At 42.1% G+C, this 15,221-nt stretch overlaps 1 protein-coding gene across 1 annotated transcript in view; it reads right to left on the bottom strand.

Moving 5' to 3' along the window:
- The window catches only part of LOC127628053 (teneurin-2-like), a 390,490-nt gene extending 378,943 nt beyond the window's left edge, over positions 1 to 11,547 (bottom strand). Inside the window, exon 1 of the mRNA XM_052104713.1 lies at positions 11,464 to 11,547. The gene's annotated coding sequence lies outside the window, so the exon portion shown is untranslated. The remainder of the gene's footprint in view (positions 1 to 11,463) is intronic.
- Between the last annotated feature and the right edge of the window lie 3,674 nt (positions 11,548 to 15,221).

The raw sequence follows: 15,221 nt of genomic DNA, 5'->3' as shown, positions 1-15,221 counted from the left end.
GGGCCAAATTGTTATGGCCAAGTCAAGCATTTTTTATTTGTAAAGCGCCTTTCACAACAAACATAGTTTCAAAGCAGCTTTAGAAATCCAGTGAGCAAGCTGAAGGCAACACTGGCAAGGAACACAAAACTTGGGAGAAACTAGGCTTATTGTGGGGCCAGTTCCCCTGTGGCTAACATCATGAATATAATGCCAATATTACTTAATTATGTATACGGCAAGTCATGGTTTAAAATTATTAAACCAAGTAAATGTTAAGGGCCAGTGTTTAAACACAGATTTTGTAAGAACTGTAAGACTCATGACTAATGTCTTTGAAGTTCATCCTGGATTAACTGCAGAAGTTTACATAGTGGCATTGTTCTTCGTTAGTTGGCTGATGAAGGCTTTTGTTGGCAATTAATTAATAGTTTATGTATTCCATTATAAGAGTGTAGTCCATCATTAGACCGAGGTAATGCAGGCAGAGATCAGTGAGGTGCATCGCAGTTCAACCGGGCGGTCTATCATAAATCCAAGGTTCAGGCAGTGGCATATGATGTATCCCATGTCTTATGGTTGGAGTTGGCATCAGTTCATCCTCTGAAGTCCATCATAATAGACTAAAGAGTGGATTGGCTGGCACTGGCTGCATTTAGTCGCCATCACTCAGAGACACGTGGCAGTAGATCCAACGCATAGCAGGAATTAAGTTGGATCCAGCCGGTTCTGGTGACCTCAGGGCAGGAGTCCTGATGTTGAAACAGGGATACAAATAGAATAATATTGGCATAGATGCCATTCATGATCAAGAGTTATAGATCATGATCAATGTTTCTGGTTCCGGCTGACCTAACTAAAGCAGCCTAATTGTGAGGATAAATGAGGCGTATGCCTGGCTAAATAGAGGAGTCTTTATTCTAGACTTAAACTGAGGGAGTGTGTCTGCATCTCGAGCAGTGTTAGGGAGACTATTCCATAGTTTAGGAGCCAAATATGAAAAGGATCTAACTCCTTTTGTGGATTTTGATATTCTATTGATACTATTAACAGGCTAAAATTTTGTGAACGTGATGGTATATAGCATGATATAAGGTCACTTAAGTACTGTGGAGCTAGACCATTCAAGGCTTTGTACACATTTTAAAATTAATATTAAATTCAACAGGTAGCCAATGTAACGATGATAAAATGGGGCTAATATGATCATATTTCTTCTCGTCAACACTCTGGCTGCAATTGAAGTTTATTTATTGATCTTGCTGGACATCCTCCCAGTAATACATTTCAATAATATAGTCTTGAGGTCATGAACGCATTGTTAGCTGCATCTACCACAGAGAGCATGTGTTGTAATTTAGCAATATTTCTGTGGTGAGCAGGGCGGAGCTGAGCAGCGTCTGGGTAGAGCGAGTCCGGGAAGATAAGTGGCAAATGACTTTTACCTGCGTGCCACACCAGTCTCACATTAATAATAATAATAATAATAATAATAATAATAATACATAAGTCTTATATAGCGCTTTCCAAGGAACTCAAAGACGCTTTACAAATGAAACAATCAATGGTGAGAGTGGTATTATAGATTGTAGGCAAGGTGAAACAGATGGGTTTTGAGCAGTTTTTTGTAGGTGGTTAGTGAGTCCGAGATTCTGATGTGAATGGGGAGTGAGTTCCAAAGGGTGGGGGCAGCGATGGAGAATGCTCGGTCCCCTAACATTCCAGCGAGGGGCGGTGGGAGTACTTAAGGAGAAGAGATAGCATCAGACGGGAGAGAGAGATGCATGAAGCTGTTTGTGTGTAGTGTGTCGAGCTGAAAAGCCAACAGAGTTTGTGTAGTGAAGCTGAAAAGCAAAACTTTTGTGTACTGCCGAAAAGAGGCCTTATTGTGTGCAACTGAAAAGTGCAACAATAAATGTCTACGTGTTTTGTCAAGCTGGCCACAGCATCCTCCTTTCCACAAACTGTTACAATTTCTTAGGTAGAAGAATGCTGTTCTACAAACATTGGTAATTTGATTTTCAAAGGACAGACCGATATCATATATATAACACATAAGTTCTTCGCTGTTGAAGACGATGTAACATCTGATGTAGTACATCCATCGAGAGTCAAATTATATTTTATCGGCTTGTTTTTAGAGGTTTTTTTGTCCAATAATTAGGAATAATTTAAAATTAATCCGTTATGTCGAAATTGAGTAGAAGAAAATTTCTGGCCATCTAATCTTTGCTTTCATTGATACACACTGCTAATTTGGAGAATTGTGAAATTTCATCAGGTTTTGAAGAAAATAAAGTTCCTGATAAGATCTCCCAGGGGAAGCAGAGGCCCTAACACTGATCCCTGTTGCACTTCATACTTAACTTTTGTTTGGTTTGACAGTATACATAGACAAAGTGGTAGCAGTCTGCTAAAAAAGGACCTAAACCATGCTAATGCAAGTCCACAAATGCCAAAATAATCTGACTCCAAGAGAGTTGAGAATATCGATAAATGCTAATCACAACGTGTCATTTAAATTATCTATGTGAATGTTGAAGTTACCAACAATTAAAGCCCAATCTACAGTAACTACAAGATCTGATATAGAATTCAAATACAGGCTACTGAAAGTCTACTGAATGTTTGTTGAAACATACTAGCTATAGCAAGTCAGTCCATAAGCTTTAATTTTGCTGCTGTTATACAGACTATTGTTAGTCTACTGAATGTTTGTTGAAACACTGTTAACTAGCTATATCAAGCCAGTTAAATATCTACTTGGGACCATCAAAAATGTGCAGCAGTAAGGAAATGCATTTAACAATAGTGGCTGGAGTCTCTATTTCCAAGTTCCTTACAATAGAATCTCCAATTATTAGTGATTCTCAGTGGGTGCATCACTGAGTGGGGAGAATTGACTGGAAGCCCCAACGAGAACGGGATAGTGGTGTCTCTTTGCCGAGCGAGTATGCTGCCGAGACGTCACCCAATCACCCTGCGGCGGGCGCTCTAAAGTCATAACCAAAGTGTGTGTGTTGCTTGATGTTCTACCCGCATCCGAAATAGTATCTACTGGATTCTCTTTCTTACTGCCCTCTACTAGTGTTCGGATGCGTGTCTCTAACTCATTAAATGTCTCCATCAGCCTGACTAATTCCTTAAATTTATCACATTTGAATCTCTCACTGCTGAGAGAAGAATCTATAATAAACATGTGACATGCAGTGCAGGAAGAAATAACATGAACGGATGTCATGACTTACCGCAATTGCTTGTTGTTGTTGATTGTTCCTGAGCAGTGAGGGTTTGAGATCGATGTGAATCCCTCATGCAATTGTTTGTTTTTATGGTTGTTCTTGATAAGTGGTGCTTTGAGATTGATTAAATAATCTGTGTAACATGGAGGAGAAAAATGGGTGCACGCTGTAAAATGTGTTCAGTTTAATTGCAATAAAAATAGAAACTAGATGCACGTGGATAATACACACGGTTTAATCACGATAAGAGAATAATGCTGGGGGAAACCTCATGCGCCCTAAAAATGGCAGTTGTTAAGGATTAAAAACTGAAAACAGATAGATAAGCGATGCTAAAAAAGCTAGCAGGCTGGAGTCACGTGACGCCATGCAAGGTTCGGGCCGTGTGAAAGGTGAGCTCTGCGCACTTAATACTAATGCTAGTTTAAATAAACTTTTATGTCATAAACTGGTGAGATTCGACACACCCAGATCCTTAACTGTCCTAGGAGGACAATATGTCAAAGAATTCAAAATCTTCTGGCTCTGGAGACATAAAAAAGACACTTACAAGCTGACACCCCTGAGCAGCAAGCCGCAAGCCCGGGAGCCGAGTTGGCCGGAGAAATGAGGGAAATTTGGCGTGAAGTGTTGAACATGTTGGCAATGCTGACAACAAACCCTAAGAAGTGTGCAACTGGACGGGTGGAAGTACGGTATATAGGGTTCCAATTGGGCCATGGGCAGGTGCATCCAGAAATTGATAAGACAACAGCGATTGCAGCCAGCTTTTCAGCTGTTTAAGTTCAAGGTGGTCCACAGGCTGGGGGCGAAGATGGCTGTGGCTCCATCGCATGAAGGATAGCAATGTACGGATCACCCGTTGGTATCTGGCTCTTCAGCTGTTTAAGTTCAAGGTGGTCCACAGGCAGGCACAGAAATAAGGAGGGGGGGGGGGGGTACTGGGCAGGCCGGATGGTTCTCTGGCCTGAGTCTGGCACAGAAATAAGAATGTGGTGGTGGGGGAATGGTCAGCGCCGGCTTGCGAATGGAGAGCGAAATCGGGAGATGAGAACAGTAAGGATCATCACCTGTCAATGATTGTCTCTAACAGCTGGTTGTCATTGCAGTGAGAGTTCGAGATGGATTTAAGAGCGTGCCAGATGCCAGTGGAAGGAGAGAGACACAAAGCTTGCATGTGTTTTGAAGCTGAAAAGCAAGTTTTATTTGTTATAAAATAAAATACCTTTTTTGAGTTGGATTTTCCATCTCCCGTTTACTCCTTACACATTCATTTTGAACTTGTTACATTGGATAAAGTGGTATACCTCTAAATATTGTCAGAGAAATGAAAACAAATATGACAGATAAAAAAAATACCATAATGGAAATTTTACAACTCAGTCCCTCAGCTCCCTCAGCTAACCAGTCAGATTCAAAAGCTGAACATCCTTTAGAACATTACATTTTAAAGGTATAATCATGACTAAAAGAATAAACCATGGAATATACTGTGAATTTAATATGTAAAAAGAAAAATTGTGTCAGAACTGTCAACACATGCATTTGCTGATATTTTGGTCTAAAGGCCCCAAACATTTTACCTGTCCGGTCAAGTTTTAGCATCTTATTTTAAAGAAATGCAGCTAATCAAAAACGTTACTATGCATTGAATAAGAGCCTAGGCAGGAAGGGAATGACAGGAAAAGGAATAGATCAGTAAAAAGATAAGAAATTGGAAACTGAGAACAAAAGTCAATCAAACAGCCATTACCAGAAAAACTATGCACAGAGTATAACTCAATTCACTTTGAGAAGTAATTGCCTTTGTCACTGATGAAATTGCCAAGACTCTCCAGTTTTTTAGCATCTGTATTTCTTAAAAGAGGTTTCAATGATTCCTTTATGACCAAAAAAAAAAAAGAGGAAATCACTGTCTTTTCAATAGTTATTTCCAACTTCCAACCGGCAACAATAATTAATTGTCTGCTTTTATTAACTTACAACTAACAATATTCCATTACCTCTAAGGCAGGGCTCCTAGTCTGTTCCCTGGGAAGAGTTGATTGACTAGGATCTTTATGAAGCCTCCTGAGAAAGCAGCACTAATTGTACAAATGCTAAAACGTCTGCTATTATCTTGAAAGTGGAGGAGCATTTAAGATTAGTTAAAGGGTTAGGGTAAGGGATGGTGGCCTGGTTAGAACAAACCGGTGACTGGAAATTACCGTGAATTTCCTGCCATTTGAGCAATGCACTTTTTTTGCATGTCCTTGTAGATAGAAAGTTAAAATGTTTTTGGGATTTTAACAGTGGGCTTGTTATTTTTTTTTATTTTTATTATTTTTTTTGTGACACCGAAAGGTTATATCAGATAAATAACTTATCTAATCTTATTCACTTTTAAGAAAAAAATGCATGAAAGCAATGCCCTGTTGCCATGGCAAACGCCTTCCAAACAAACTACAATCTGGAACCTGCCGATGTATCATCAAATCCTCTATTCTTTCAGCATGCTGAATATGATTTGGTCCTCTGCATGAAGAGTTCTCAGTCTCACTCCTTAGAAAAGACAATAATGAACAAACCAATCAGTGCGTCAGCACAGAATTCAAGCAAACTGGCCATTTAATTTGCTTCAAATGTTAATTTAGTACAAAGGATTTAATAAGAGAGAGAACTGAAATTAAATAAAATGCTGCATTAAAAATGAAAACCCAGCCTTACAGTCTGGCATTCAAGGCTACAAGTAAGCCAGTCTTAATTCAAAAACCTGTTCCCAGCTCTAATGAGTGCCTAGAAAATTAGCCAAATGGATTTCTTGATTTGCAAGCCAACACTACAGGGTCAAATAAAATACTGTGTCCGAATATGCAAACTTTACTGCTGCACAGTATGCATAAAGCAGCATGTCAAATGAGAAGGATGTCTGAATACTAATTTTTTATGATACAGAATGTGAGCAACACCCAGATGACGCTATTCTGAAGTGTGCATCCAATGGAAACTTAGCTATCCTTTAAGGCCAAGGGAGTCAAGAAGCCATCAGATTTGAAATTGTTGGGGAAAAACGTCCCCCTCACAGTATTTTGCTGTATATCCGAGGTGTGCATGGCCCCCTCGAGCATTTCATCTCTTAAATATTTGGTAATCAGGTGTCCTATATGAGACATCTTTATTTTGACCAAAATATGGGACGTCACGGCTAACACTGGACAGTTGGCAAACTAGTTCAGAATCATGCAAAGGAATTATGTGGGTGAGAAACGGATCAATATTTAAGTCCTTTTTTTGCAATAAATTCTCCTTCCTCCCCAGTAGGTGGTGATATGCATGAAGAATACAAATTACCAAAAACAATAGAAGAATGTGATAGTGAAAGTAAATGTGGAGACTGATAATAAAAAAGGACTTTATATTAATCTGTTTCTCACACGAAACTATCGTACCACTTCTGAAGATATGGATTTTACCACTGGAGTCACATTGATTACTTTTATGTTGCCTATATTTGCTTTTTGGACCTTACATTTTCTGGCCACCATTCACTTGCATTGTATGGACCTATAGTGTGAAGTATAGTGAGTATTCTTCTAAAAACCTTTGTTTGTGTTCAGCAGAAGAAAGTCATCCACATCTGGGTGAACTATCCCTTTAAGAGAAGGCCAAACCTGTCTGACTGTAGTATTTTCCAAAAACACAACAGGGTTACCACCACAGACAAATAAGTAGGTCAGTCAGTGATCAAGTGTATATACAATACTAGGCCAGCGGAAGGAAGGTTGGTAATCAAGGGCAAATTGCTGGTCATGAATGTCTAACGAGAGACGGCACGGTATACTCTTTCCAACAGTGTCTGTGTTACTGTTGAAGCATTATGGATATTGCACAAACTCTAGGCTATATCTCTTAATCCTCTAATCTGCAGAGCGCATGGAATAGCTGGCTACATCTGAAAACCCTGGGATGCTGGGGGAATGCTCTTAACATCAAAATTTCATATTTAGTTCTCCTGGCATAGATATGTTTACACAAGTCACCCACAGTCATGCATTGTGATTTGATGTAAGCTGTTCTGTTGATGTGTGAGGGTGTGCTCTGCGAAGTGGATATATGAATTTCCAAGGTGAGTTGAAAGTTTCTGATGACTGTGTGTCAAAAGCACTGAAAGACTGCTGAATACATGAATTAATGGGTGTAAAGGCTGGATTACACTACTCAACTTCTAAAATCTGTACAGATTCTAAAAATACTAGGTATTACACACTTACCAACTACTGTATGTAAATGGTTACAGAAAAAAATGGGCAGCACACACCAAACGAAACTACCCAACTGTCGAGTCGTTCAGAACACAACAAACTCACACAGAAAAACACAACCTTGCATTATTAGGAGATGCATGACACAATCCTGAATGTATGGAAGTGCTGCTATTGTTCTTTCAAGTTGAAAAAGATATGTGCCAAATGCATTTGGGTACGGTACTGGGTGGGAAGATGTGGTCAATATGGCCTCTAGAGACTGCAATGCGAGTTGGATGCGAGTGACTTTAAAAATTAGCAAATGATTGTTGGCCATTCTCCATTTCTTGATCATTGTGGCCCCGCTCGATATAATTGACTTTAGATTTGAGTCATGGGTAGGGTTGCCAACATTCTACCAGCCAAATACGGGACATTCCAGCTTTAAATACAGTACTTTTTTCATCAAGGCTCCGGCATGAGACGCTGTACTACAGATAAAAGGTCCACCTAGAGCTTGTTTACATAGGAAAAAAAATAGAAAAGCAATGTGGATGGATGCAAAAATTTGTTTGGTGTGAACGGCCCTTAATATGCTTAAAATGAAAACCACTTTAATACAACGACTAGGAATAACCACATTTCTATCAATCTTTACTTTCACTAAACAATACTTTTTTTGCCAAAAGAACAAAGCTGCAATCAATGGAGAAAGACGATCATTTTTCTATCCCATAGATTAAACCTTTTCCATTTTTAAAGCTCAAGACAAGTATGTGACTTAATATGATATATCACTAAAACAAATTGCCTTACAGGGCCACTGTCTCATTAAATATTTTAGGATTAACCATGAATTATAATTACTGCTGTCAGTTGATTAAAATTTTAATCGCAAATAATTACAAAAAATGTGACACTATATATATTTCTTTCCCTATCAAAATGTATTTATTTCAATCTTAGGAAAAAGAACAAACCATTATGTAACAATGTAATGCTGACCCTCTACGATCATGTTGGAGAAAGAATCGTCATTGGCTAGTAAATTTTTGTTTTTACTTGCCAGACTTTTGACAAAATGTAAGCATAAAATGTAACTAAAAAATTATATTATGCAAACTGAGAAAGGGGGCCTCTTTATATATATATTCACGCAATATAATATACTGTAATTTTTTTTAAATAACATTTTAGCTTTTTAAAAATTTACACATTTCATATTCTATCAATTTATTATAATTTTTAATAATAATACAAGCTATTTTCACTGTTTGTAATTTCGTACACATTTTTAACAAAATAATTCACAAGGTAGGAACCTAATAATGAAAATTATGGGTCACGATTGTGAAATTTGGCTGACAATTGTCAAACAAATAATTGCGATTATGATGATTAATTGCCTGTTTTAGGACTATGATGATTAATTGTTTGTTTTAGGTGTTTCGCGAATATAACTATTAATTACCATACAAACTCACTATGTGTGCTTCATGCACACAACTAAGTCGTTTATACAAATTTACCATGAGTCCTATAATAAAATAAGGTGTAAAGTGATCAATGGAAAGGAGGAGGCGAGAACCGTCTTTATAAATAATAATTTAATTTCAAACTAAAACAGAAGACACAAACACACACGACGGACATGTCCGTAAACTATCTCTCTCTCCCGCACGATCCTCTGCAGTCGACCTTTATCCCTCACGGAGGCTTAATTAGCCTAATACGGGACCAGGTGTGTAGGATCACGACCCGGCCCCGCCCTCCGCCCTGCCACATAAGGGTATATGATTTCCTTTTCAGACTTCAAAAACATATGACAGTCAAATATAAAAGCATAACATTTAAAATAATTGAAATAATATTTTAATTATCAAAATATGTCTAAATAACTAAAATATATATATTATTTGTCCGATTTACTTTTGATCCATTGGACTTTTTCAATGTTTTGTTTTCTTTTGCTTCATTTGTAACCCAGCCAACCTGTATAGCTATTTAAGCAATATCACACGAGCAAGAGTGCGATATGGCCCTACATCACCACTGCTGTGATTCGGCTGCAGGTAGTCACATAGGTAATCACAGCAGTGCTGAGTTAGGGCCATATCACATGATACAACAGTTCATTGAACAAGTACATTTAAAAAAAAAAATTGAAAAACTGAGTACGGTCATAAAAACGCATTTGTGCATGGAACTACTTTCTTATCAGAATCTGCTGTTGCTGGTTCAAAACAAATGATGCGTCCAAGCCTTCGTTAATAACTAAAAAATTTCACTTCAGAAATAGTATCACGGCTTGTGCTGTTTCGAACAAGTTATTGGATAAACAAGGCTGAAACCAGCTTCTTAATCAGCTGCTTTTTATGCAGTAAAAGGGCCTCAGTGCTTCGACACTACACAACTCTATAACTGGCGAGTGAAATGTTAATATTTACTTGCCAGTGGCTAATAACAGACATTTTTTGGTCACATAGTGCAAAAATGTATTGCATATGCAGGTGAATAACTCGCAATGTAGATGGCTGAATGCTTTATCAACATTTTACAAACAAAGCCTACCACAGTTTAAAGATAAAGAAAATATCAAACACATTTAATTTACTCTGACTAAATCGAAATCTGAGTCTATTACATCATATACCATTCAATATTCTGTGAAATCTATCAACTCCCACTGGCCCAAAATCTGCACACTGCAGCCAAAGAGCACAGACTCAGTGTTTAAATCCTGTAGTGCACCAGCTTTAACACTACATCTCAATGAACAGTTGATACAAGTCTGTGTTGTTAATCATGTCATCAATGTGCAAACAGGATGAACAGGGTGTAGACCATGTTAAACATTCGTCCACCTGCTTGTGGTCGTCTGCTGTTGTTTTGCTATGCAATTAGATACAGTAAGTCTCGTTTTAAGCCTTCCTTTGCCTTAGTTGTAAGGCTTTTCAAATAAGTATAATTAAGGTGACAACTCTAAGAAAAGAAAATGGAGCCACTTTCTTTTATGTGTATTTTATGGGGGTTCAGAGATTGTTTTAAATGGCAATTTTGTTTTGAACTTATCTACATTATGCTGTGATTATAGAGTGGCTAAGCACCTTCTATTCCTCCAATCTTCTATGCTAAATGCCTACAGAAGTCAAAACCGTGCACTTTGTTAAGAGTACATCAGTGTTGGTGAAGGCACCTTATACAACACCCCCCTTCCCTGTTTTTTTAGAGCTAATCAGAAAAACATTAGTATGCTTATATTCTTGGAATGTCTTTAAAGAGCAGAGGATCTAACAGTGGGTTAGCCTCTCTCCTTACAGCTCCTTCAAAGGAGAGGCTACAACATGATTGATGTGTCAAAGGTGGTGATAAATGAGCAGGTCACTTAAACCCTGTAAAGCCATTACTAAAGCTTTTACTGACGCAGCTGACCACCAGAGCTTAAAACACAAAACAAACAGCCTACAGCTGTGTATATCTGCCCTTCTTCACAGCTAATGCCACAAAAAGCAAGATCTAAGTGCACCTCACCTGAGACCAAAGAGATAATATAAAATCTTACCAGATCCTATCTTTACAATCTACTACATGAAAATAGTGTCTCATTACTTAGTAGTATCATTCATAACAGACCCGATTTCATTTTTGAACTGCCAAGATGAAAGAGATTACCAGACTTTATAGATAGTTCATCTCTAACGGTGGAGAAAAAAAACACACCATGATCTTGAACACACTTGGTTAGTTTTATTTAAGTCTCTTTCAGCAACCACTGTAGAACGTCAAATATATACAGTAGTGGAGTAGTCAAAATAATAATTAAAAGGTCTGCATTATATTGTATAAGACCTGTACAAACAGGTAATGCGTTATGAAGTCCCGTTCGTTCACTGCAGTCGCAGCTTAGTAAAGCTACAAAAGATGCTGCGGATGGTGAGATAACAGAACCGTGCGTACTGATACAGCGATCGTGTAAAGGAATTTAAACTGACAGACAAGAAAAAAAAGAGAGCATTTACCTGTTAAGATAGTTGTTTTCTTCTTAGAGGCACGTGTTCTCTGTCTTGTTGAGAAGTTTTAGTCCACGCTCTGATCGCGTGTTTGTTCTCGCGCTGTTTCTCTTTTCAAGTCATGCACTGTACGTGTTTCCTTTCAGTCTTTTTAACGCTGTAGAATTACCCTGTATCGCCGTACTTCGAAAGCCTAGAAACTAAAATGAACAACCCATTCTGGTTTGAAAGTCTCGCAATGGAAGCAAGTGATTAGATAGTAGAGCAAGCACATGTGTAATGTTGTCATTCGTGAGAGCTGTAATCATCCGCGCGCGAGGGGGGTTAAGGAGATGTCAGCCTGAATCACGTTAACATGATTTAAAGGTACACCCAGTAATTGTATCCTCATTAAACAGGTTGAACTCCTAAAGACACGAATTGTAATTTTGAAATATATGTAGGGAATCATGACCACACACATCAAAATGAAGACTCCAGTCACATCAGTGACCTCTTATAAGCTGTTTTATTCTAAAAGGAGAGCGGACATGGGGGCTGCCATGTTAATCACATGACCAGACAAATACTTCTCGCTTAAGCTCAGTAACTGTATTTTACATTATCATTCATTGATTAAAGTAATTATGGCTGACTGTGAATACACATTTCCTACAATGACATTTGAAACTGAAAACGATTGATTTTAAATTATGCGGCATCCACGCCGCTAGGTGTCAGTATCCACGATGACACGAAGACAAAAGTTATTGAGTGCAACTTTAAGTATGATCAAATCACTTACTAACCTTATCTGTGTAAAGTTCCCCGTCTGTCACTCACTCGACGTTGTGTCGATGAGTTGACAATAGGGGTCGCTCCTGCGGAGCCCAGACATCTCTGATTTTGAGAAAAGGCCAATGAGAATTGGCGTGTGGAATTTGCATGCCACTCCCCCGGACAGACGGGTATAAAAGGAGTGACACTGCAAATACACATCAGATATCGTCTTCGGAGCCGAGAGAGCAGTCACAGAGCTGAATTCCTCTGCCGTTCATTCATCTCTAAAAGCTGTTGGTTGTATGGTGCTTTCCAGCGGTCCTCCCCCTCGCACACTACATTGTGCTCAGCACACACCCCTGGGCACTTCAGCAGCTGAACAAAAGCTCACGGAGTGAATAACTTAGTTTATATATAGATTTATATTCACATATACATATATATATATAAACACCATTAAAAGAGTATATTTCTCTAAAAGAGTGGTGCAAACGGTGAAGCGTCTTTTTCAAGATGTCTTTCCGTTTCTGTGTATTTCCTGGTTGCGGTTGTTCTCTCTCCCCGTCTGATGGCCACGATCGCTGCCACTTTTGTCTGGGTGCTACCCACGCAGAGTCAGCGTTTGTGGATGGTTCATGCCCTCACTGCGAGAGCATGGCCATGGCTACGTTGCGGTCCCAGCCGCTCCCCGACTCGGTCGATGGCTCCATGATTGGTTCGACGATTGGTTCCTGGGGCCAGAGCGCCGCTTATGGCCACGCTCCGCCCCATTCCTTTCTTCCCGGAGGTGCATGAGGAGCTTACGCACTCTCACTACCCTCGACGGCGGGGCAGCAAGGGGCTACACGGCGATTCCCCAGGTGGACCAAGCGGTCGCGGTGCATTTATGCCCGCAAAACGCCTCCACCTGGCGGAACCGCCCGAGGCTTCCGTCCAGGGCCTGTAGGCTGACGTCGTCTCTGATGGCTAAAGCCTACAGCGCCGCTGGGCATGCTGCCTCCGCCTTGCATGCTATGGCACTCCTGCAGGTGCACCAAGACAAGGCACTTAGAGAACTACACAAGGGTAGTCATGACCCGGGTCTAATGCAGGAGCTGCGTTTGGCGACCGACTTCGCCCTCCGGGCAACGAAGGTCATGGCACGGGCTCTCGGGCAGGCGATGTCCACCTTGGTGGTCCAGGAGCGCCACCTCTGGCTCAACCTGGTCGAGTCACGAGAGGCTGACAAGGTACGTTTCCTTGATGCCCCCATCTCCCAGGTTGGGCTGTTTGCTGACACCGTTGGAGACTTCGCCCGGCAGTTCTCAACGGTGAGGAAGCAGTCGGAGGCTATACAGCACATCCTGCCCAGGTGGAGCCACAGACCCCGCACCCCGTCTGCTCGTCACCCAGCGTGTCCCCCTGTGGTACCAACACCAGCCCCACCACAGCCCGCCCCACCACAGCCCGCCCCTCGGGGCCAGCCCCGACGTGGAGATACCCGCAGGACGGCGATGCCCCCTGCCTCACGGCCGGCCACCAAGAACCCTAAGAAGGCTTCGAAGAGCCCCTGAGATGGGCAGCCCTGTGTCTCAGGAAACTGCACTTCGTGAGCTGGTAAGCAGACTACTCCCTCCCCCGCTGGAGGGGCGGGTGGAGAATCCTTATTTCCTTTTGAAATTTATTTCACTGCATGCCCGACCGGCTGTGGTACCCACATTTTAAAAAAATAACAGTTTCCTCAGCCCCCGGGCTCTACTTCCGGTCTCCCCAGCCGTCGTTATCATGACTGCCGGCCACCGGTTCTCTTTGGCAGGTACAGCGCTCTGGAACCGGATCTCCTGCTTCCACGCGCCCAGCCGTGGCACAACACCACCCCCGAGCCGACGGTCTCTGCAGGCCATGAGGACGAAATTCTTCCTCCCCCATCCCAGGCTGTTCCGGGAGCGGTCACAAGGAGCCAGGTAAGTGCTTCGATGTCCCTAGACTCAGCACCCTGGGCTCCGCCCTGTCGCGAGGCCCCGCCTGCCGGTACGTCTGACGCTATAGTCCCCTTGGTCCTTCTCGCTCTGAGCTTGGGGACGTGGCTACTCCAGCACCCGAGTCGAGAGATGAGCATGGTGCCACGATACACACCGCGTCCTCGTCACGCAGGCTTGTTGCCGCTCTCTCAGCCCCTGGTCAGACCAGGTCTCCAGGCACGTCATGGTCACGACAGATGCCTCCCAACAGGGCTGGAGCGCCGTATGCAGTGGGCACACAGTCGCCTGGCCTGCGACTGTGTTGGCACATCAACTGCCTCGAGTTGCTGGCAGTACTACTTGCCCTGAGGAGGCTTTTGCCGTTGATCCGGGGCAAGCATGTGTTGCTCCGGACGGACAACACAGCTGCGGCAGTGTATATCAACCGCCATGGCGGTCAACGCTCTCGCCGCATGTCACAACTCGCCTGCCATCTCCTCCTTTGGAGTCAGCACCGACTCAAGTCTCTGCGAGCCACTCACATCCCAGGCTACCTCAACAGCACAGCGGACACGCTGTCGCGGCAGGTTACATCCAGGGGAGAGTGGAGGCTCCACCTCCAGGTGGTTCAGCTGATCTGGAGTCGATTCAGCCAAGCACAGGTAGACCTGTTCGCTTCCCCGGAGTCCTCCCATTGCCCACTTTGGTACTCTCTGACCGAGGCCCACCTTCGCAAGTATGCGTTTCCCCCAGTGAGCCTACTTGCACAGACGTTGTGCAAATTCAGGGAGGACGGGGAGCAGGTCCTCTTAGTGGCCCCTTATTGGCCCTCCCGGATTTGGTTCTCGGACCTCACGCTCCTCAAGACAGCAGTCCCCCTCCACCTTGAAGGTGTATGTAGCCACTATATCGGCATATCACGATGCAGTGGAAGGTAAGTATTTAGGGAAGCACAATTTGATCATCAGGTTCCTGAGAGGCGCGAGGAGGTTAAACCCTCCCAGGCCGCGCCTCGTTCCCTCGTGGGACCTCTCCGTGGTCCTTCGGGGCCTTCTGGGAGCTCCCTTC

Source organism: Xyrauchen texanus, chromosome 34 (genome assembly GCF_025860055.1).
Source record: "Xyrauchen texanus isolate HMW12.3.18 chromosome 34, RBS_HiC_50CHRs, whole genome shotgun sequence".
Taxonomy (NCBI): domain Eukaryota; kingdom Metazoa; phylum Chordata; class Actinopteri; order Cypriniformes; family Catostomidae; genus Xyrauchen; species Xyrauchen texanus.
This window is presented reverse-complemented; position numbering and strand designations above follow the sequence as displayed.